Below are 21,975 nucleotides of genomic sequence, written 5' to 3'. Positions count from 1 at the left end.
AGTGTTTGGAGGATTGATTTTCAAATCCTTATCAACCTCATCTGGACCGGTGTATGAGCTCATTTGACCTTCAGAAGGGGAGCGATCTATGAAACCATCCCTATATCCTTCAACATATCTGAGAGCACCAGCTCAGGAAAAAAAAGCATGCAGAGCCATCATTCCATCTTCCACTCTGCTCATCACACCAAGCAAGGCCGTAAGCTCATCCGAAGATTTCTTTTCAGGGATGAACTGGTTGACCCGTTCAGAATCCAAGGAGCACTGAAGATCTTCCCTTTCGACCTTTTGAGCATCTCTTTCAGTCTGTATAACGTTCTTCTCAATCTACAAAGCATCCTTCTCGTCATGAAGAGAGTCTCTCTCTTTTTTCAGAACGTCTCTCTCTTTCTCCATGTCAGCCAACTTGACCATCAACTCTGCATTTTTGGTGCTAGTCTTCTTCATCTCCTTAACTGCAGTTTTGAGCCAAGCAGAAAGGTTTTTTACCTTCTTATTAGCTGTCTTAAGATGTCTCTGCATAGTGATTATCCCGAATAAGGTTTGCATACTGATGCATGAAATCTATTACGCCCAATGTAAGCCTGGAATTGTCAAGACATAAAAGAGAGATAATTTATCAAAAAAATCAAGAAACAGGTTACCTCTATAGTAGCAAGAGGAAACCAACTGTACATCTCTTTGATGGTTATCTCTCTCTGAACCTTTACGTCCCTGGGGTTCACATGTACTTGTAGTAAGTAAGAGCAGTTGGACCATCCTTAAACATTGTATTATCCTCTCGTTTAAACTTGAGAGTCCATGGGATCACTATTGAAGGAGAAGTAGAAGCTCCCCCCACTTTACCGCCAGAGGCAGACACACGTTGTAGAAGGATGGCAGTGATAACCCCATAGGTCCTAGCCCTTTGTGACAATGGAACTTCATCCAAATCTGACCCTTCTTCTGGTTGGGGTCTTTTTCCTAGACTCTTCTTCGAGGCAGATGTTCAGATAAGAGAAGAATCCTTAACACTGGGGTAGTGGTTGAAGAAGCCTAAGAAGGATTGGCGTTCGGTGTAGCGGTTGAAGCAGTGGTCAAACCAGATCCAGGAGGATCAAAGCTAGGGGTAGCTACAAGAACAGCAGCAGGGACATCATCTGAAGGATTCTTCCTCCTGCTGAACGAGGGAATTTGTATCTTCTCTATACTAGCTCCCAAGATTGATATGTCACAGAGGTTTTTTGGTGTGAGCAGTTTGGAGTAATAGGGAATACTATTCAGTACCTTCTCCTTCAAATGGTCGAGCCTAGCCCTGCAAATACTGTAACCCAATTCATCACGAGGGATGCCTAAAGTATAACAAAGGAAAGAATAGAAGCGAGGAAGACAAATTTCACAAGGACATTTGTTCTTATGTTTTTTAAATTTCTTATACAAAGGGACAGAACACTCCCTAAAAGTGGTCGGAAAAGGAAAATTCTGAGCGGCTAGAGTTTCCCAAGCCCTTCTAACCCCAATTAGATTATTTTTTCAGCCCTTCTCAGAATCAAGTTTGTCCGTACTTACGGACCATTTTTTAATAGGAAAGAAATGGTAGTACATATCGTTTGACTTGATTTTACTAACCTTATAGCAGAGGAAAAGATCTAGAATATCGAGATCTAAGTCCTTGTCTTGATTCAAAATAAAAAACACTAATAAAACCTTAAGAAAATTGGGATTTACCTAGAGGGAAGAAAGTCTTTATTTATTAAAAACGTAACAAAAGAAAGGATGTAAAGGGAATCTGATTATATTCAAGTGGAGGAGGGGAAAGAGGATATCTCTGAGAAGAAGACCTTCACCAGTCCTTGCATTCATGTCCTTGGGATAATGTCTAATAATAACATCCCTGGGGATTTTGTACTTCGAATGAAGGAGTTATAAGTCAATAGCTATGGAGATTATGGGTAAAACCCTCAGATCTATAAAAAAAAAAAAAAAAACTTTTCGATTAATTGCAAGGGATTGGAATTAACCTTGGGGAATGGATTCAATGACGTCACCATAGAAGAATGAAGAATAAGAACCCCTAGGAAAAGCTTGCCGGGGAAGATTCCGTTGTTGCCAAAGAAGAATATGTATTGAGATGATTGATAGGAAATATGAGAAGGATGGAAGAAGAAACTGAGAGTGCAAAATAAGGGTTTTAAAGAAGAGTGGACTCATTGACCGAGGTGACAAGTGAATGATGGGATTTCAAATTTCAAAGCATTAAACTCTGAACCAACCGTTCACTTTCCCATGTCATCACCTTGAGCCGTCACATCATAATTATGTCCCTTCGGTAATCTCACCCTGATTAATTAGGAAGAGATTAGGGGACAGGTGAGGATACCAAAAAATAAGCTGGGATAGGTGTGTCCCAATCCATTAAAGATTGGATTCGAAAAGAACTATTGGACCGATCGAATGATAACCCAACAGGCCCAATGTTCATTTATATCATCTTCAGACCCTATCTCAGGGGGGTAATAAGTAAATCTGCATTTAAAGAAAGGCCCAAAAACCTAAGGGACCGGCCCAGTTCGGAAGATAAAAGAGGAAGGTTCTAGAATATTTGTAAACCTCTATAAATAGTAGTAAAAGAGAGGGAAAATAAGGTTGGAATGTTTTGAAGTGTAGAAATATCTTTCCAGAAATAGAGAGAGATTTTCGGTTACTTCAATGAGAGAAGGAAATAGATAATGGAGATACAAAATTAGGGGTACACAAAGAACTGGTAGAATCGTTAGTTGATTTCGCTCTAGTACCTATATAATCAGTTTTAATATCTTTAAATCATCAAGTTTCAGTCCGATTCATATTTCTGAGGCTAGAATCATTAACAGTGCAAATCTTAGGAGATGTGCTGTACTTTACCTTATCATATATTATTATCACAATGTAGTATTTTAATATTAATTTAGTAATATGTCTCACTAGTATAGTATGGAGTATTATCACTAATATTGTATAGTAAGTTAGTAATTTATTATTGACAAGGACCTTATCACTAATATTGTAATATGTCTCACTAATATAGTATAGTAATTTACTCCTATCAAAGTGACAAACTTTATCTCTTTCGCGTGCTCTGACACAAAGGGATGGGTCATGCGTGCTCCGATAAAGTTCATACTCCATAACTTAATAGCCCCAGCTGTCCCAAATTGGAACTTCAATTTCAGTCTTCAGACGTCTCTTCAAAAAAAAAAAAGGGTTGTGGGTGGCGGGTATACATTCTACATATTCTACACCCCAAATTGGAAATTCAACTTCTTGACCTTTGCCAATATTCTACCTACACCCCCTCTACATCTCATAATTCAACCTACACCCCTTTATCGGTCGTCCACTTTACTAATGGCAATATATGATTTTACGGTATTGCCCATGCATTATGTATTAATATTTATCTCTTTTGTGGTTAAATGAAAAGATTAAAACACCCTCATTTCTCTCTTTATATACCACAATACATATCAGTGTACACAGAGACATATGTATAATATGGTAATACCACACACACACATATATGTATGTAAGTAAATTATTACTCACAGGAACAGGTCTAGTTGATGACTCCAAAGAATCGAAATCGACTAGGGAAAATCATCAAGGGATGAAGGCTGCCACAGAACCCACACCTCCATCGTCGTGGTGAGTTTAATCGTCATCTACGAGGGCCTATTTGCTCCTAGGACGACGCGTGGGTTGCCATTTGCAATGTGTGCTAGGTCAAAGGTTGTTTCAGCTCTGACATACTGATGGCGGTGGAGGAGGTTATCGATGACAGCATTAGTGTCATGTCGATGTCTTTTAATGGAAAAATGTCAAATTACAGTCGTGACGACGTCGCAGTCGACGCCTTCGCCACCATAGGGAAGGGTATCATTGTCTCGTACCCGACGGGAAGGCTGGATCCAACTCCGATATACTGATGGCGATGGAGAAGGCCATCAACAATGGCGTCACCATCATGTCGATGTCTCTCAGCGGCGAGATGTCAGATTACAACCGCGACAATGTCATAATTGGTGCCTTCGCCGCAATAAAGAAGGGTGATGTGTTTCTAAAAATTGATATTATTTTCAATTAAAAACCACTCACAATAGCACGAGTCCTTATAGGATACGGCTATGTCAAGGGTGTCAAACCACGATGATTGCGAAGTTTATGGCCGTTAAATTTGCAAGGTTGATTCTGGTTTGATTTGAGAATGGTTGAATGTTGATTGTTAATTAATCTAAATTGCTAAAAATTAAATACTCTAATTGAAATCAAATGAGTAAGTTGTAAATGGAAAGACGGCTAGGGAATTGACTTTATTATCCCCGTTGTAACTATACTCGAGTATGTTTGTCTTAGGGAAACAATATTGAACATACCAATGAATTGTGTGGCTTACACTCACAACAAATTCTTCAAGAGGATGAATGCACATACAATTCAAAAACTAAACATAGTTCATCTTTGGTTGGTACAAATTGTCTACTTATCTAAATTAATCTAATATGTAGCACGATGTGTCTTTCCTAGGTATTATACATCAAATTTCTTGCCTTGTATGCCATGTAAACATGTGTATAACTTATAATTTCCATTGTCACTATGAAGATGATCATAGTTCAAATACAATAAAATCTTTCTAAGACAAGAAGATGGTTTCATCATAAAAGATTACAAACATTAAATTCCAATACAAGACAAAGATTGCTTACAATATCAAAGTTATACAATATAGCTAAATTTTAACATCATTTTCCCTAAAATATAAACAAATCAAAACATATTTACTTAGACATGGCTACATCAACTCCCTAGGAAGAAGTTTAGTTACTCATGGTCAAGGTGGATATCTCCTTGGTGGAAGAAGACATCATCTCCAAGTTAGACTCCATTGATAAGCTTCAAGATTCAAGAACCAAGCTTTCTTTCTTTAGAAATCTCTATTTCTCTCTCTATAATTCAAAAAATCCCAAAATGAAGGATAAACCTTTGTATATATCCAAAATCTGGTCTAAACATCCAGAATTTCGTACCCTATAAAACTACTATAAGATCCACAAAAAAGGAAAAAGTAAGCTACTTTCCAACCACTAAAATAAAATAAACAATCGGTCGTAGAAAGCAACGACCGGTCGTAGCTTATCAAGGTGAAAGCCATGGCTTTTCTACACGTGCGTGAGGAATTGTCAAGGTGCTGGGGGTGACATGCTACGCCCAGTCGTAGGAAGCTACGTCCGATCGTAGTTTTGCAAACTCTCTGGAATGGAATTGCAATTGGATTTTACACTTATGACCAATCATAGAGATCATGCCTTGGGGCAATGACTGGTCATAGCACTCCTTTCTGGGCTTGTGTTTTTGCTTGGGCCCACACCTTCCATCTTCAATCCAACCTAGAATTGTCCATGGTCTTAGGCAATACTCTTGAGATCTTCATTGAGTCTTAGCTCGAGTAGAATTATCATTTCAAAGCCCAAAGATCCCGGTTTGAATTGCTTTTGAGGATGAAAACCTGAAAATAAGAAAGACACACAAATGACATAAAAGTACAAAATACAAAAAACTAAATAGCTAACGTATGTAAATAAAATGGATTGAATTTGTAATATTCAGCACTTATCACACCCCTAAAATTTCATATTGCTAGTCACATAACAGTACACACAGAATAAATGAAACAATGAAAAAATAACCTCTTTCGTGGGAATGAAGATTGCATTTAACATATGCAACAAACCTTTGTAACCCCTAGGCACGAGTGAAGTCTCGTAAGGGTGTAACAGATATGTTACCCATAAACATTAGCAAAATTTGGAGCATAAAGATGCACAAGGCTTATTCATCTTGCTAGAACATAAGAAACATTACAAAAAGATTATTGTGAAGATTACATTAAATATGTAAAGCATTGATACTTAAGAGCAACTCTAAACTTCCAAGCTCCATGCATCATCATTATATAGGGCTGTAAATAAGTAGAGCCGAGCCGAGCTTTAGGTTGTTCGAGCTTGGCTCGCCAAGGTTTGAAGGGTGTTCAAGCTCGGCCTAACCAGGCTTGAGCTCGGCTAGACAACTTTTTCCCAAGCTCGAGCTTGGTTCGGCTCGTGTTTATATATATTGAATCAAGTATATGTAAAATCGTTAATCTATCTATTTGTAGACACCTAAATTTGAATTATTCCTTCCATCGTCCACTTCCATTAACCTTTGATCTTCATCTTTTCTTTTGCTAGCTTTAGATTTCAGCTATGACCAATCTAAAGAGGGTTCCAACTTCCATAAGTAGTATTATCAGAGTGGAGAGAGGGATGAAAAGAGAGGAAAAGAGAGAGAGGAACTAACCTTCTTATTTATAGAGGGACTTCACCAATTTCCCATCAACTATTTCTATGGAATTAACAGTAAAAGCGTGCTGACTGTTGCAGTAGACGTGCATTTAGGGTTTTGTTTATCTTTTAACTTGATTTTTGTAATACCCCTAGTTTTCAAAAGGATAAAATGGGAATTTAATTCTGATTTTTATTGCAATTCATTATGTGATTTATATGTTTTGTTTCCTTAATTGATTAATGGTGAATTTGGTTTATTTGTATTTGCTTAATTGGTTATTTGTGTGTATTTAAATTGATTGTTAATTAGAAATTATTTTAATTTAATTTTTGAGTTTTTTGAATGATTTAGTTGATTATATTTATTTATGTGTTGTTCTTTATTTATTTGTTTTAAATGTCATTATTTAATTATTTATTTAATTGTAATGGACGTCTTTAGTTACTACAGTGTTTGCATATACTTAGGTTTAGGGTTTGGTTTTATGTAATTAGGTTAGCAGACGAATAAGTAGGTTGGAATTAGGGTTAGGGTTTTGCATGAGTCTATATATATAGAACAATATAGGTTTTGAGAAACCCTATTCACGTATAGAGTCTGGGGAGGAAAAACAGAGAGAAATGTGAGAGGAAAACAAAGAGGGTCTCGAGTGATAATCTGTGAGGCTAAAGGAGGAAGAATAGAGGAAGAACAGAGGGGTTGCTTCTAGATGGAACCAAGAAGCAATGGAGGAAGGGAACAATGATCAGAGGAAGAATACAGTCTTGGGGGTTGCCGGAGTTTAGAGGCGACGTTGCAAGGTTTCAACCCGAAACCTAAAGGCAAGCTTCATTCTATCTCCTTCCTATAAACTTGTGTTCTGTGCAAGCCTAGGTAGTCTCCAAGACTTAAATGAACAATAAAATTTATTTAATTAGCTTGCCTGAATTTAATGGAATTAAATTTCATGGAATTGAATTGTTTTAAGACTACTTTTACGGTTAGATTATGTTCCTGTTTTAACTTGGATTTCTCTTAAACGTACACTTGTTTTGTTTCATGTAGTGATACAAAATTACTTCCTATAATTAGTTGGGATGGTTTGGAACTTAAAACAGAGGGTTAGGAACTTTAACAGGGATAACCGGAAAGTCAGAAAGTGTCCGGAATTGGAGAAAACGGAGGTTGGGAGAGGGGAGGCGGCTCCACCCTTCAATGGAGGCAGCTCCATTGAAGTGGAGCAGGCTCCACACTCTTGTGGAGGCTGCTCCAAGGGGATGGAGCCGGCTCTAAAATTTTGTGGAGCCGGCTCCTCTTTCGTAAATGCACAGTAAGTGCATTTTGCTGAATTTTTTTTTATTTCAGGGCTTAAATGAAATTTTTGAAAATTGATATGGGGTTTTAAATGTTTAAAATTAACCTATTAAAACCTTAAAATAATTAGGATATGCTAGTGTGCTAATACTAATGGACATCATGAATTTTTAAAGATTAATGTGCATGCTGTCCAGGAAAGAGGAAGACTTAAAACTCCTAGTTTGTTTAGCCAATTGAATGGACTGAAAGGAAAGATATTTTAGGGATGTTATATCAAAGATATATAACACATAATTAAGGCCCAGGAATGTGGGTGTGTAATCTAGAAAGGGATGCCATTAAATTTAGGTATTAATTTACATAATGTCAAGAGTTGAGGAGGTTTTACTCGCTAGTTGTGTTTTAACTAATTTAAATGAATTAGTATCAAAATACTATTGGGGTTTCATAAGGTTCATTTTATACTTATAAGTGTCATTAGATCATGTACAGGATTTATAGTTAAGGATTGAATGGATGACGTGAGATTTGAATAGTAATCTGCATGCCGTTAAGAATTGAGGAGCATTTGATTTCTAGTTTAATTTAGCAAATCAAATGGACTAATATGGTGGTATTTTTGGTATTCTAGTATAATGTGCTTAGTTATAATTCTATTTATCATTATATCGTGTTATGGATGTTAATTGATGAATTGTTATAATTTCAGTTCTGTCAATTATATGGATGTGGATGATTTAAATTTTTATTGTACTTTAGGAATTTAAATGGAGAATATATGGTTAGAATTATATACTAGTTACATAATAGAACCTTGCATATATTTGACTTTTATTATGTTGGTTTCTGGATATACTTGATGTTCATTTGAGTATGCATCGTTTACGGATCATATGCATTATATGCACCGGTATGGGACGGTAGCATATTGGAGATGGATTAGATCACAAAGCTAAGTCCTACCTCTTCATACATACGGAATGGATTAACTAAAATAGTTAAATCCTACATGGATGCATGTCCTGTCAACTAAAATAGTTGAACGACATAACGGATGGTTGCTTTATTTTTCTGTATTAGGAAGAATTTATATAAATATACTTATGGTACCGTGATACGAGCTTGAGTCTCCTGATCACGGTTAGGTCTAGGTGTGCATGACTACGTTACGACGTTTTGCATGTTACCTTCTACTTAGGTGTGATGACTATAGGTTAGTGAGTATCCTATAGTGTGTACCTATATCTATACGGACTATGTTAGATAGCTATCTAGGATGTATCTGCGTATCGGGTTTATGTACGAATTGTAGTAGGATGGAACTTACATGTGGGCCTGACCCACTCTTATTTTTCAGGTGTTCATCAGCAGTAGGCTTAGAGCTTGATCGTATTAATGTAGATACAGACACTCACTCTTCCGGTTACATAGGATTCCCTTTCTATTTTAGTTTTGGATATCAATTTGTACATTGTTTTCATTTGAGGATTATTAGGGGTCCACCAGATGGATTCCCGAGTTGTACGGGTTTGAAGGATTTAATTATATTAATTTATTATTTAAAGTTTGAGGATTTTTATTTTAGTTTTCTTTCAACGCATTATTATTTTATTCTTAATTCAGTTTTTATTCCTGCTTGTTTACATATTGATTATCTAATATCCCTCGGATTTGTGCTCGGACTTGATCACTCGTGGCTCTAGAATTGAGGGGTATCACAGTTGGTATCAGAACACTCCAGGTTCTAGTGTCCTTAGGAATTTCTTTTGTTAGGATGACTTCCGCGTTTCGTCTCTTAAAAATTAGAGCCATTTTAGGATTCGTTGTACTCTTTTACGATTCGTTAGGAGGAGCAGCTGATGTCAATCATATTTCATAATTATGGAATGGTTGACACAAGGAGGAGGATGGGGTCCAAGGCAAAAGTGATTCAGACCCAAAGGAGTAAAGGAGTACGTCATCGAGTTCTCAGTCAGAAGCAGAACTTGGGATCGAAGATTTAGTTTCAGTTGGCGTTACTTTTAGAAGTATAAGCCAATGAAGGATTTATGAGGGTGTTTTAGGTCACCGCATGAAGGGACCAACACGATTTCAGTTGTTCTTATAAAGGAGACAACCGAGGAATAGGGTTCGAAGAGGATTTGGGTGTAGAAGAGTTCAACATACCCAAGAAAGAGGGTATTGAATTTTAAAAATCAAGGATCACATGAGAGTAATTTTGTTTGCTAATAGTATAGTGAATGATACTTATAGATTTGGTGTGGATCGACCTACATATAGTTAACCTTTTGTATTACCTTTAGAAGAGGTAGATAAAGTATTCTTCAAGAGATTAGGATCGGATGGAGTTCTTCTCAGAACGAAGCAATGATATTATATCACACTCCGGGGAGTATGAGGATTAGGTTGTGACGGTCTAAGTTGTTTATTAATGCTACGTTAGACGATTTGTATTCCGTGTATAAGGAGGATAAAAGTTACGCCTTTGGAAATTGCTGAGGCAAATGGATGTTGTTTTGAGCTATGGTTTAAGCTTATGTTTCGAGGTTGGATGAATACCTCTGGAACTAAAAAAGGAGATTGTGAACCAATCAGGTAAAGTTGATTTCTAAAGAAGATTTTCTTTTCCAGGTGGAACGATGTTTTACGTAGATTGTTATTATGTTTTTATTGTGTGTGATTGTGTATGATTTATGTGCTTCATTTTCATTAATTAGTCAGGATTGGGAATATGGTTTGGTTGGGGACATAAGTGAGTGATCAGTCAACTACCATTTTGGAGGAATAGCATTAATTACGCTAGGATTTTGAGCATGTGGTCATAGAATTTGGTAAGTATACCTAACTTTAGCCAATCTAAGGAACCTAGACATGCGTGGTTATAGTATGTGTTCAGGATGGGATAATTAAAACTGCACTACGAGTCAAATAATCTCGATTCGTTTGATATATTTTAATGCCATGATGGTGTACCGGAGGAACTGACTTTGCTGAATATCTTCTTGAAAAAAAAAATCAAAAGTTGTTCCCCAGTCAGCAGGAAGATTTTGGTATTGGTTTAGGTAACTATTAGAATGACACCGACTGAGGATAGTAGATGGACTAACTATTCATTAGTCAATTCTTAATCAAGAAATTTATTTCATGAGGGGGTGTCAATAGGAGGAGTGGCTGGAGTTGCATATTGAGGAGAAAACAAGTCTCTTCATTTGCACAAATAATATGAAATTTTTTTTTTAGGTCACAGTTCGCAACAAATAGTTGTTGCTGGGGAATTGTTGACTATGTAGAGGATGGACAGATTCTATATTCTTTTGAAGTTAGACAGGAAGTCTAATGGATACTTGTGTTAGAGAAGTAGGGCGTCAAAGACTTGAAGGTGAGACCGACCACCTAAATATGGAAGCTGGTGTTACCAGACTAACGATACTTTCGTTAGACAAACTGGAAGGAGGATATAAATGCTTCGCAAAGGGAAGGAGATGTTAGGAGGGTAGGTAGGAAGAAGGACATAGTGATTTTGTCTCAAAGTCAGATATCTGTTAGATAATCCAGATGGATCGTCAGAGACCATTAGATCTTTGCAACCACTTCTCATTCTAGAGCGGGAATGAAAGAGTAGTTCCCATGGATTTAGATAAGAGATAGCTGATTCTATGAAAAGGGTTAGGATTCTGGTTGGGATATTGTTTGACTTATAAAATTAAATCAGCTTCACTTTGTCTATTTTGGAACTAGTAAGATATCGGTTCCTACGAATAGCACAGATCACGAGACGGCTTAGATGGATAGATGTGGTGATTCACACTTTGCATTAAGTTTCGTCTGGGGAAAGTAATAGGGAGGGGGTTGATCTTATCAACCGATATGGTAAGTGAACCTATGGTGGTAATTATGCAATCCGTTGCATTTTAGCATGTGTAAATAATAACACTTGCTATTACCAGGGGAATAGAGGTGGTCAACTTAAAATATTTGACCTGACCCCACAGGAGGTAGTACTTTACTTATATGGGTTTAGGGTACTGAAGGAGGATTGGTAGTTGTCTTGGTGATTTCAGGAAGGTCGGAGTGACTGAGAGGTAAAATTTACAAATTTTACGCTGTAGTCAAATGGTTAAGAGTGGCAACACGACATACCAGGTTCATTTTGGTGAGCCGGTACGGATAGGGACATATACCTAACTGTCCCCAAGTTTGTCACTTGCTAGCAAGGTGAAAAAAATTGATACTTGGATATTATTGGAGGTTTTAGCCACTTCTTATCTCAAAATGGGAGTTGGACTAATCAAGAGGGGATGGTTGGAAGAAATTACTAACATTAGTTGGAATTTTGATTCTATATGGATTAAGTGTGGTGGATAGGGCAAGTTCGCTTGGGGACATCACTTTAGTGGTGTTTTCCTTGGCGTTTCATGTTGGTGCTACATTGCACTGATAACGGAGTTATAGCATGTGTTTTTTTTCCGTCTAGTCGATTAAAAGTGCTGAGTCAAAGGAATTTTCTGAAGGTGTTGGGGCAACAACTATGCTTCGTATCTCTAAAAGGGAAATTTGATCGAGATATTATATTTAAACATGGCAAATATGCTTAGGATAGATATCCTAGGTTGGCATGGGTAATTGAAAGCGTTATTTAGCTTTTCAGTTATTATCTGTGCTATTATTGGCACAAGGAGATTCGTATGACAATGTTTGGGGATTTGGATAGTATGTAGTGCTGATCTCTCACTGTTTGGTCTGACTTAGAAGCGAGGGTATATATTAAGACCTTGTCTTTATCTAAGGATACATCGGAGATAAATACTCACTTTTGGAAATGGTTACGTGTAGTTTGGAGGTGGCAGTCAGATTTTGTAGATAGTTAAACTCGTATTGTTGGTCTCTCTAGGTTGCGGTGACCAAAAGGTTGAAGAAGCGTACAATTTAGGTGAGGGCCAAGTTTTACATTTATAGAAGACACTACTACCATTCACTAAAAATATAGCTAGGGCGAGTAGGGATCGTCCCAAGGGATTGGAGTCGGAGTTGATTATGGAATCGCTATTAGGGTTAGTAAGTTGAGTGATCAAACAATTGGTTAGTTGGTTGATTAGACTAGAGAGCAACCAAATTAAACTAAGTAATAACAAAAGAATGCAACTAAGAGTAAGTAAGAGAGAGAAAGATCTTGGGGTTTAGAGATCACCACCAAGCAATGCATTTCTATACCATTGACAAGCGACTAATGAGGGTAATTGGTGTGTTACAAAATTGGTGTGTGCGCATTTGGTTAATTCAACAAGTAAGGATAACTAATTAAGCATGTATTGTCTAAACATCATGTGAAAGGCACAATATATCTAAGCAATGAAGCATATATTGTCTAAACAACATGTGAAAGGCACAATAGATCAAAACAAGTCATTAATCCTTTCATTAGGCTGACAATCCAAATACTACACAAGATTAGAGACATATGCTACTTGTATTTAAAAGTTTGGATTATCAAACAACAAGCATAGATTGTCCTCCCATTTAACACTACACTACAACTACACTACATCTACACTACTAGCATGAAAATAAACTAGGGGAGAGGCACAATCCATCAAGGAATAAGTATGAACCATCAAGAGAATCACAAAAGCATTCTTTTAAGTACTATGTCTTGACAATCTCTAAATCTATAACATCAATACACATAAACATGCATTAATAACACCAAATCTAGAGACAAGGACATGAACATCTATTCTAGCATACATAGACATATAGATAGAATGAAATGATCAATTGGAAGCATTAAATCATATAAATCATTGAATAAACAAGATCTATATATATCAAAGTGTCAAAACATTAATTACAACACTAATCCCTCAATAATACACAAGATTAAGCTATAGAAAGCATGCTTGGGGCTAACTCTAGCCCCAAGAGGATGTCTAGCCACTCATAGTGATGTTACTCCAACCCTCAAGGGCTAACTCCATGGAAGAGATTTGCTCCTTGTTGATGAAGAACTCCAATAGTGTCTCTAGCCTCTTCTTCTCTAAAACTTTTCTCTCCTCTTGAGAATAAACCCTAGAATTATATATCTTGTAAAAAGTAATCCTTATCCTTATATAGGTAAGTTAAAAGGACACCCAAAATGAGTTAGGGTCGTGCACACAATATTCCTTAATGATTGAATAAAGGACAACTTTTAATGAGCTGGAATTTTAACTTTTTGCACTGGAAGAAGTTCGATCGATCGAACCTTGGACTTGGATTGATCGAACTGGCTGAGATCTATTGAATTGAGGTTGGATCGATCCAACTGGTTGAGCTTTTTGGGAAAAGACAAATTTGAGATATTTTGGGAGATATTTTTGGGAAAAAGACAAAAGTAGTTAGTGGGTGGACAGCTGTGGATAAGATCAATCATTTGAATAAGGACAAAGGTGTTTGATCGATCGAAGAGTAATGTTAGATCGATTGAACTTTTGGACTTTATGCTTTTGGGCTAAGGCTTGGATCTATCTTGAAGTGTTGAGATCGATCAATGTTCGATCGATCGAACCTTGGACTTGGATCGATCGAGCTTGCTGCTTTGCTTTATTTGCTTCTTTCTTTCTCTACTTTGCTCCTTTCTTTGTTTAATCCCAGAATTGCTTCAATTAAGCTCTTATTTGGCTGAGTTAGCTTATTTTTGGGATAAGTGCCTAAAAATGAAAATAATCCGAAATCAATCTAAAACGACAAAGTAAGATAGATAAAGGTACTAGAATGCCTAAGCTTAAAGGGTTTAAATACGCACTTTTCAGCACTCATCACACCCCCAAACTTAAATATTGCTAGTCCCTAGCAATGAACTAGAAAGTAAATGAATGAAATGAACAACTATACAACTATAAACTAGAAAACAATAAATGGATAACGCCACTTTTGTAGGGAACACGATTGCACTTAGCACATACAACAAGCCTTTTAAACCCCCAGGTTACCGCTAGTGGACGAGTGAAGTCTCGTGAGGGTTTCTAGAAATGATACCCACAAACATTAAGCTCATTCTTTCAAAAGAGGCACCAATATTGCAAACAAGCATTGGGAGAAAACTACCTCAAGTATACAATTTTTCAAACATTTCTAAGCAATCTCCCAAAATCTCAATATCAAGCAAGCAAGTATGATCCTCCACACATCAAGAAAATGATCATGCAAATCAAACCAAGTCTAGAATCCTTTTTGAGTGGTTCGGCATCAAATGTGTTGCTATCTAAGCCAACTAAAGAATTAATCACATCCTTACCCTCAAACTAGCACACAAATCTAGTACCGATCATCAAGACAAAAAGTGGACCTTTTATTAAAGCTTATTGTTCTAGGTGCGCTTATTCTTTTCACTCATTTTTTATTTTTTTATTTTTTTATTGAGGATCAATGATGGAAGTATGGTGCAATGTGTTAATCTATTAAGCTTTCTAGTGATTCATGAGATCGAGCGTTAGGTCAATGACTCCTAAACCAGACAGCTTTAGGGCACTAGGTGTTCAAACACCCCTATAGACTTACAAGCTCAAATCAACTAGGCTACAAATCAAGACAACAACCATCTAATCATTTCCTACTTCTCACCTTTTTGGTAGAAGTCCTCACTTTTATTGCTTTTCCTTTTTTTTTTTTTTTTTTTTTTTTTTCAATCATTAACCTAGAGTTTGGGCCTCCACCTTTCGACGCTAGAAATTCAATGCTTAATGAGGCAAAAATCCCGGCTACTTAGTGAAAAGGGGGTGTTATCCACCTTTATCAAAAATGAAAGCTTTCAATGCATTACTAGCTCAATTGGGATATAACCAATTCAATAATCAACAAAGCATGTACCCCACAAATGAATGCTAGTGTGTGCCTATGCTAGTGTAGAATCCTAGAATGAATCTCAAAACAATCACAAAATCAAGATAATGTGGACCACAAGTGTAAGCAAGATATCAATCTTTTGAAAAATTTACTCATAAATGGCTTGTATAACGCATACAAGGAGTATTGAACTCTCAAGTCAAGCAATTTTTAAATTTTAAGCAATATAGTCCTCAAAAGATCAAAATCATAGCTGGATATGGACCAATCATAGAAATATATCTCAAATACACAAGTCATGTTCAAAATTTTGAAATTAAAACTAACACTGCAAAACACAATTTCCCCCAAACTTAAATTGCACAATGTCCTCAATGTGCAAGAGAACAAAGGAAAAAGTATACCAGTGCAACTAAGGCATAGAATGATCGGGACTAAAGTATCCGAAGTGGGTGGCATGGCCCCCCAAAACTTGGGATGAACTGTGGTCCTGAAATTTGGCACTTGGATAAACTCATCAGAGAACAAAATGTGGTAATCAGTGCACAGTGGACATGCAAGAGTAAATGGAATAAACAAATAAAAAGATGAGAGAGGTATAAGGGTGGTCTTGAAAATTGGGTAGCACTCTCTCACTGAAGTCACTATGATGCACCTGATGGAGTTAAACATACAGATATGAGAATATAATCATATGACATCCATAGCAAAAACAGATATATATATATAAAAGAGATAAAGTACAGGTACAACAAAAATATCATAGCCGACAGACCGGTTGTAAAAAATAATAATATATAGTGACAAAAGTAAAGTATCAATAGGAAAGAGGGATCATAAGATAGAAGGGACTGGGACTCATGATGATGAGGTAGGACTGGCAGGTCGTGTGCCGCGGATGTCTCTGGATAGATCTCGGAATATGGTCGTGACATCTATGCGAAAGGCAGCAAAATTAGCTCTGTGGGCTGTGAGATTAGCTCGGATGGCAACAACAGCATCCTCAAGCATCTGCAGAAATACTCCGAAGCCAGGGGTCAGATCTAGCATAGAAAAGTCAGAAAACAGCTTCTGAGTCTGCTCCTACTCATGAATTGGTGACCGGGCTGGAAAGTGCTGCTCTGCGTTGTCTACAGGGCGCTCTAAGTTAATGTCTATATCGATATGCTCGGCAGCTGGATCGACTGGTGCGTCGTCCGCTGCGGGAGCTGCTACTGCCACCTCTGCTGCTGCCCGGGCTGCCGCCTGTGCCTCCTCCTCCTCCTCTAACTCCTTTGCAGCTACCACTGCGTGGTCCTACAGGTGAGTGATGATAGATCTGTAGCTTTTGTCCCAGTCCTTATTAAAGAAGTGACAGGAACCTCTCTCGGGGTGCTCCCGAGGGTGAATGGGGTAGCATTGGTCGATGAGGATCTGGGTGATGAGGTGGCTGAATGTAAGAGACTTAGCCCTTCTAGGTGTTTCCTTGCTAATGTACTCGTCATACAACTTCCTCATCATGCTCCAGATGAGCGCGGGGATGGACACCCAATGCCCGGTGTAGAAGGCATAGAGGGCTGCCAGATAGTCACCCCTCCTTTGTATCTTGTGCCCAGCCATATATATGTTCCGATAGAGCACGGAATTGGTGAACCATAGGTCATCTAGAAGGAATGTCCAGGTGGCGAAGGTCTCGCCACTGGCATGGTGACCTATAAGAAAAATCGCTATGTTGGTGTAGGAAGGCCTGTATAGCCTCGGATATGTCTCCTGAAGCTCTGGAGGGCAGCAATGTGGACAGCGGCACGAGCGGGCCAGAGAGTCCACTGTGATGGTGATCTGGTGGCCATCTACAGAGGTGACTAGCTCGGCTGTGGTGTGCGGCAATGGTCGGAGGTTCTAGTAGAACAACCGTACCAACCGCGGGTAAACCGGCTCTGTGACGGGGGCAAGAATAGCAGAAAGGCCCCGCTGAACAATGTCCTGGTAGGTGGATTGGGTCAGCACCGATCGAGAGAAAAAGGCCGTGTCGAATGCTAACTCATGGTCGATCGTCATCTGTGCATATCGAGGCGTGAGCCTATCATGCTCCAGATGAGCTGGCTGAGCTAACGGAGCTGGCTGCTCAGCTCCAGTATGCGGTGGAGATGGTGATAGAGTAAATGCGGGATGAGCCCGGGACTGTGGTGGAGTAGGATGTATGGGCTCCTCCGAATGAGAGGGCTGTGTAGTCTCCTCAGTCCGCTGTCGGACTCTCCTCGCTGTATCATCGGAACTGGAATCCCAGTCATAAGATGGACCGGCCTCGTCGCCTGGTCTGCGTCGGTCTCCATGATAATGGCCACGAGCTACAGTCTTGACTCGGGCCATAGTCTGCAAATAGAAATTCAAAAGTCAGTGCCAGCATATAAAATGTAAAGCAGAATATAGAAACATGTATGTCAAGTAAAATAGACGAAACAAATATAACATGAATCTATGCAAGTGGTAGGATATGAAACATGCTAAACAATATAAGTATGAAATGCATCAAATGTGGAATATCACAGGCATTGGGCATATATAAGATAGTATGAACATAAGATATAATGAATGAAGTGTGTGAGAGAGATCTGTGAAATTCGATCGATCAGAGAAAGAAATGAGATCGATCACAAAAGTTGGATCGATCGAAGATGAGTGAGATCGATCTCAAAAGTTGGATCGATCAGAGCCATGAGTTCGATCGATCGAACTGTGCGATGATGAAAAACCCAAAGGTCACAGATCCGTGACCTTAGAAGCACGGGCCCACACAAACATGTTCGTGGGCCCTTCAACACTACAAATCAATCAAGTCTAGCCACTTTTCAAGGCCCATACTCCCAAATCTAATCAAATCATCAAAAATATATACACATATATATACATATATACACGGATGCTTCGAGCTTCAACAATGGAGGATTTAAACATTAAAACAACATGGATATGACATTTAAAACATGTAATCATGCAATTAAAGCTTGAATCAACATGAGATCTCGGATTTTACCTCAAAACAGTGAGAGAAGTGGAGAAGGTACGAAGGAAGATGAATCCGAGAAGGGAGAGAGAGTTTGATGCTTAGATGCTCGTCAGAAAGCTCACCGGAGGTGGGAGAGATGGTGGTGCACAGTGATGGTGACGAGAACCAAGGTGGCTAGGGCTAGGAGGGTTGGATCGATCTAAATGATCGATCTCAAGACCCTCCGGGTCTATTTTAAAAACATTTCCTTTCGAGTTCGATCGATCGAAGAGTGACTTCTCATCGATCGAACTTTGATGAACTCTCTTCAAAGTATTTTTGGATTTTTAAAATTTTTGAAAATTGCAAAATTAAAATTAAAAATTGGAATTAGAATTAAAGATTGGAAAATAAAGTAAAATAAAATAAAATATTTGTTTTTGATTTTTGATTTTTGATTTTATTTTTTGGAATAATTTAAATAAACAACAATAATTAAAAACGAAATAAATTAAAATATTTTTGAATTTTTGAAAACTTTTTGAAAATAAAAATGAAATAAAATAAAAATGAAAATATTTTTGGATTTTTGAAATTCGAAAAAATCAGGATAAAGTCAAAATAATGAAATGAAGAACTAAGATCGATCGAAACAAGAGTTCGATCGATCAGACAGAGGCAAGAATATGCAGGTTTTTGGTTCAAAATTTGGCTAAGTGCTGGAATTTGAGATTGATCTAACCTTAAAGTTGGATCGATCGAAGAATTTCAGATCGATCTTGAAATGAGTTCGAACGATGGGACAGAGAGCTGAAATATGCAGGTTTATGCATGCTCAAAATTTTTCTAAGTGTTGAATCATGAGATCGATCAGACCTGAGTTTGGATCTATCGAATATCTCTGATCGAGCTAAGAATGAGTTCGAACAATGGGACAGAGAGGTGATTTGGATGCAGGTGGATACAGGTTCAAAATTTTTCTAAGTGTTGAGTGCAATCCACAGTTTGATCGATCGAACTCTAATTTGAGATCGATCGAACTTTCACCAAATGCTTAATTATGACATGAAAGCTCATGCAATCCTCACCAAAGTTCCTTTTAATGCATATGAACCAAAAACAAGTATCTAGACTTCAAAAGAAATAAAAAGAAAGATAGAAATGGGGGAGGAATAGGGTTTGACACCCTACGAATGCTTTTGCTAGTCTTTAACGTCTCTAGTAAGACATTGGGCTCTTTTAGCTCGGATCAAAGATCTTGTAATGCATCCCCTCCTTGTTGGGGTGATAGATGCTCTGAACTCCACCCAACAAATGGTTCTTTGAAGAACTTGTTGGTTCAAGCTCAAAAGAAGCTTTTGATCCTTTGTCTATGCCATCACAACCTTTGGGCTTCCATGCCCTTTGAAAGCAAGAATTTGGAATAACACTTTGAGAATGCAAGGTTGAAGATGATCACCAATAATGCATGATGTAGTGGGTGAACCAGGGTCCTTAAACTTTAGAAGAGTGTTATGTTGCAAAATTGAGCTTACTTGCTCGGTCAAAACCACTTTTCTTGGTGCTTGGCTCTTATTCTTCCACTTTTGGGTGCACAAGTCTTTTAAAAGTGGAAGATTGACTTTCACTTACCTAAACATCTCCATGATTTTATTGGTTTTTGCTTTTTGCTTGTCTTTTGAAATGGATCCTTTTAAGGCATCCGGAAATGGAATTTTTGGTTCAAACACTTTTTCAAAATTTTCTTTTGAACTCTTTTCAACACAAGAAGTTTTCAAATCACTTTGTTTCAAATCATTTTTTAGCAAAACTTCTTTCTTAACATCATTTTTCAAGACTTCTTTTTCAAACACATTTTTCAACACTTTCTCATTCACAAGATCATGTATATACAATGAAGGAGGAATGGGATGTGAAACGGGATGGGTGACAACTTAAGGTTGTATCGGTTCACTCTCTTCATTGGACATTTCAACTTGATTGTCCACAACTCTACCGCTTCGCAAGGTAGTCACCGCATTAACATGTTCAATGGTGTGGCCTTCCGATGAGGAATGGGTTTCCACAACACATTGTTGCTTAGGTGGGGCATTAATAGGCATCTTTCCCTTCTCTTTTGCATTAAAAGTGCTTGCTATTTGCCCTACTTGGGTTTCTAGCTTAGCAATAGATTGAGAGTGAGAATGAAGTAATTGTGTGTTTGCCTCAAGAGTGCCCAAAGCATTCAAAACTTTTCTTCAAAAGCGGGACTTCTAGTATTTCCTTGGGAATAAGATTGGTAGGGAAAATGAGAATTAGCAAATTGATTCCCTTGTGATTGATAAGGTCTATAACCTTGGGATCCTTGGTTTTGAAGTGGAGGTGGAATGTACTTCCCTTGGAAACCGCCTTGGAAAGGGTTTGATCCCTCTCCTTGGTTTTTCCAAGAGAAATTCAGATGATTCCTCTAACTTGGATTATAATGAGTACCATAAGGATTGTTCCCTTGGTTCACATAAGTTACATTGACTTGTTCATTAGGTTCATTTTGCACTTGTCCATGACGACAATGAGAAGTAGAATGAAGAACACTAGAACAAGTCATACATGGTTCATTTGATGCACGATGAGAATGGTTAGGGAAGGATGATACTTGGTTCGCCAAGTTTTGGTTAATCAAGAATTGATCAAACCTTTGAGCTAAAGACTTCATTTCGGTGGCTATTTCATTTGAATGGTCGACTTGAAGTAAGCCAACACTCTTCCTACCTTGTGAATTTCTACCATTCTTGGATGATAATGTTCCATGTAAAGAATTTTCACTCATGCTTTCATAAAGATGCCACATGTCATCCTCATGCCTATCAATGTATGAGCCACCCCAGAAAGCATCAACGATACCCTTATAGTTGTCCGATAAGCTCTCAAAGAAATATTGAACTAATTGCCATTTGGGCATGTCATGATGTGGACACTTCCTAAGCAATTCATTGAAGCATTCCCATGCCTCATGAAATGTTTCTCTATCCTCATGTGAAAATTCTCGAATTGAGGTTCTCATGGCATTGGTCTTAGAAACCGGATAGTACTTCTTTAAGAATTCTTATTGCATTTTTGCCCAAGAAGTAATTAAAAAAGGCCTAAGATTGTTAAACTAATATTTTGCCTTGTCTTTTAAGGTGAATGGAAAAAGTTTGAGTCGTAAGACCTCTTCCGGCATGTCCGTATATTTTACGGTGGAACATACTTCTAGAAACTCATCCAAATGCTTGTAAGGTTTTTCACTAGGAAGTCCATGAAAGTTAGGAAGCATTTGAATGGTTTGTGCTTTAATTTCATAATGATGTGCTCTAAATGGTGGCAATTGAATGCATGTGGGTGCATTGTATTCATTAGGCGCATAGTGATCTCTCAAAGCAAGAGGTGGATTAGCTACTTGAGGTGCAACATGAACACCTTGGTTTTAAATTCCTTGATTGATGATGGGAGGTTGTGGAGCATACATTGGCCTTGGCATTCCATCTGGAACTTGACCTTGTTGTTGTGTGGGTTGGATGAATGGCCTTGGTATA

The 21,975-nt window shown here is 37.9% G+C and overlaps 1 pseudogene; it reads left to right on the top strand.

The window, feature by feature from the left end:
* Positions 1–21,360: 21,360 nt before the first annotated feature.
* LOC132297799 (small nucleolar RNA R71) lies at positions 21,361–21,459 on the top strand (annotated as a pseudogene).
* The last annotated feature ends 516 nt before the right edge of the window (positions 21,460–21,975 follow it).

Source organism: Cornus florida, unplaced genomic scaffold, assembly GCF_030987335.1.
Source record: "Cornus florida cultivar Cherokee Brave unplaced genomic scaffold, ASM3098733v1 CherokeeBrave_3.0.0_Hap2_Chr02, whole genome shotgun sequence".
Classification (NCBI taxonomy): domain Eukaryota; kingdom Viridiplantae; phylum Streptophyta; class Magnoliopsida; order Cornales; family Cornaceae; genus Cornus; species Cornus florida.
The sequence above is the reverse complement of the archived record's forward strand: the minus strand, read 5'-3'. Positions and strand labels throughout refer to the sequence as shown.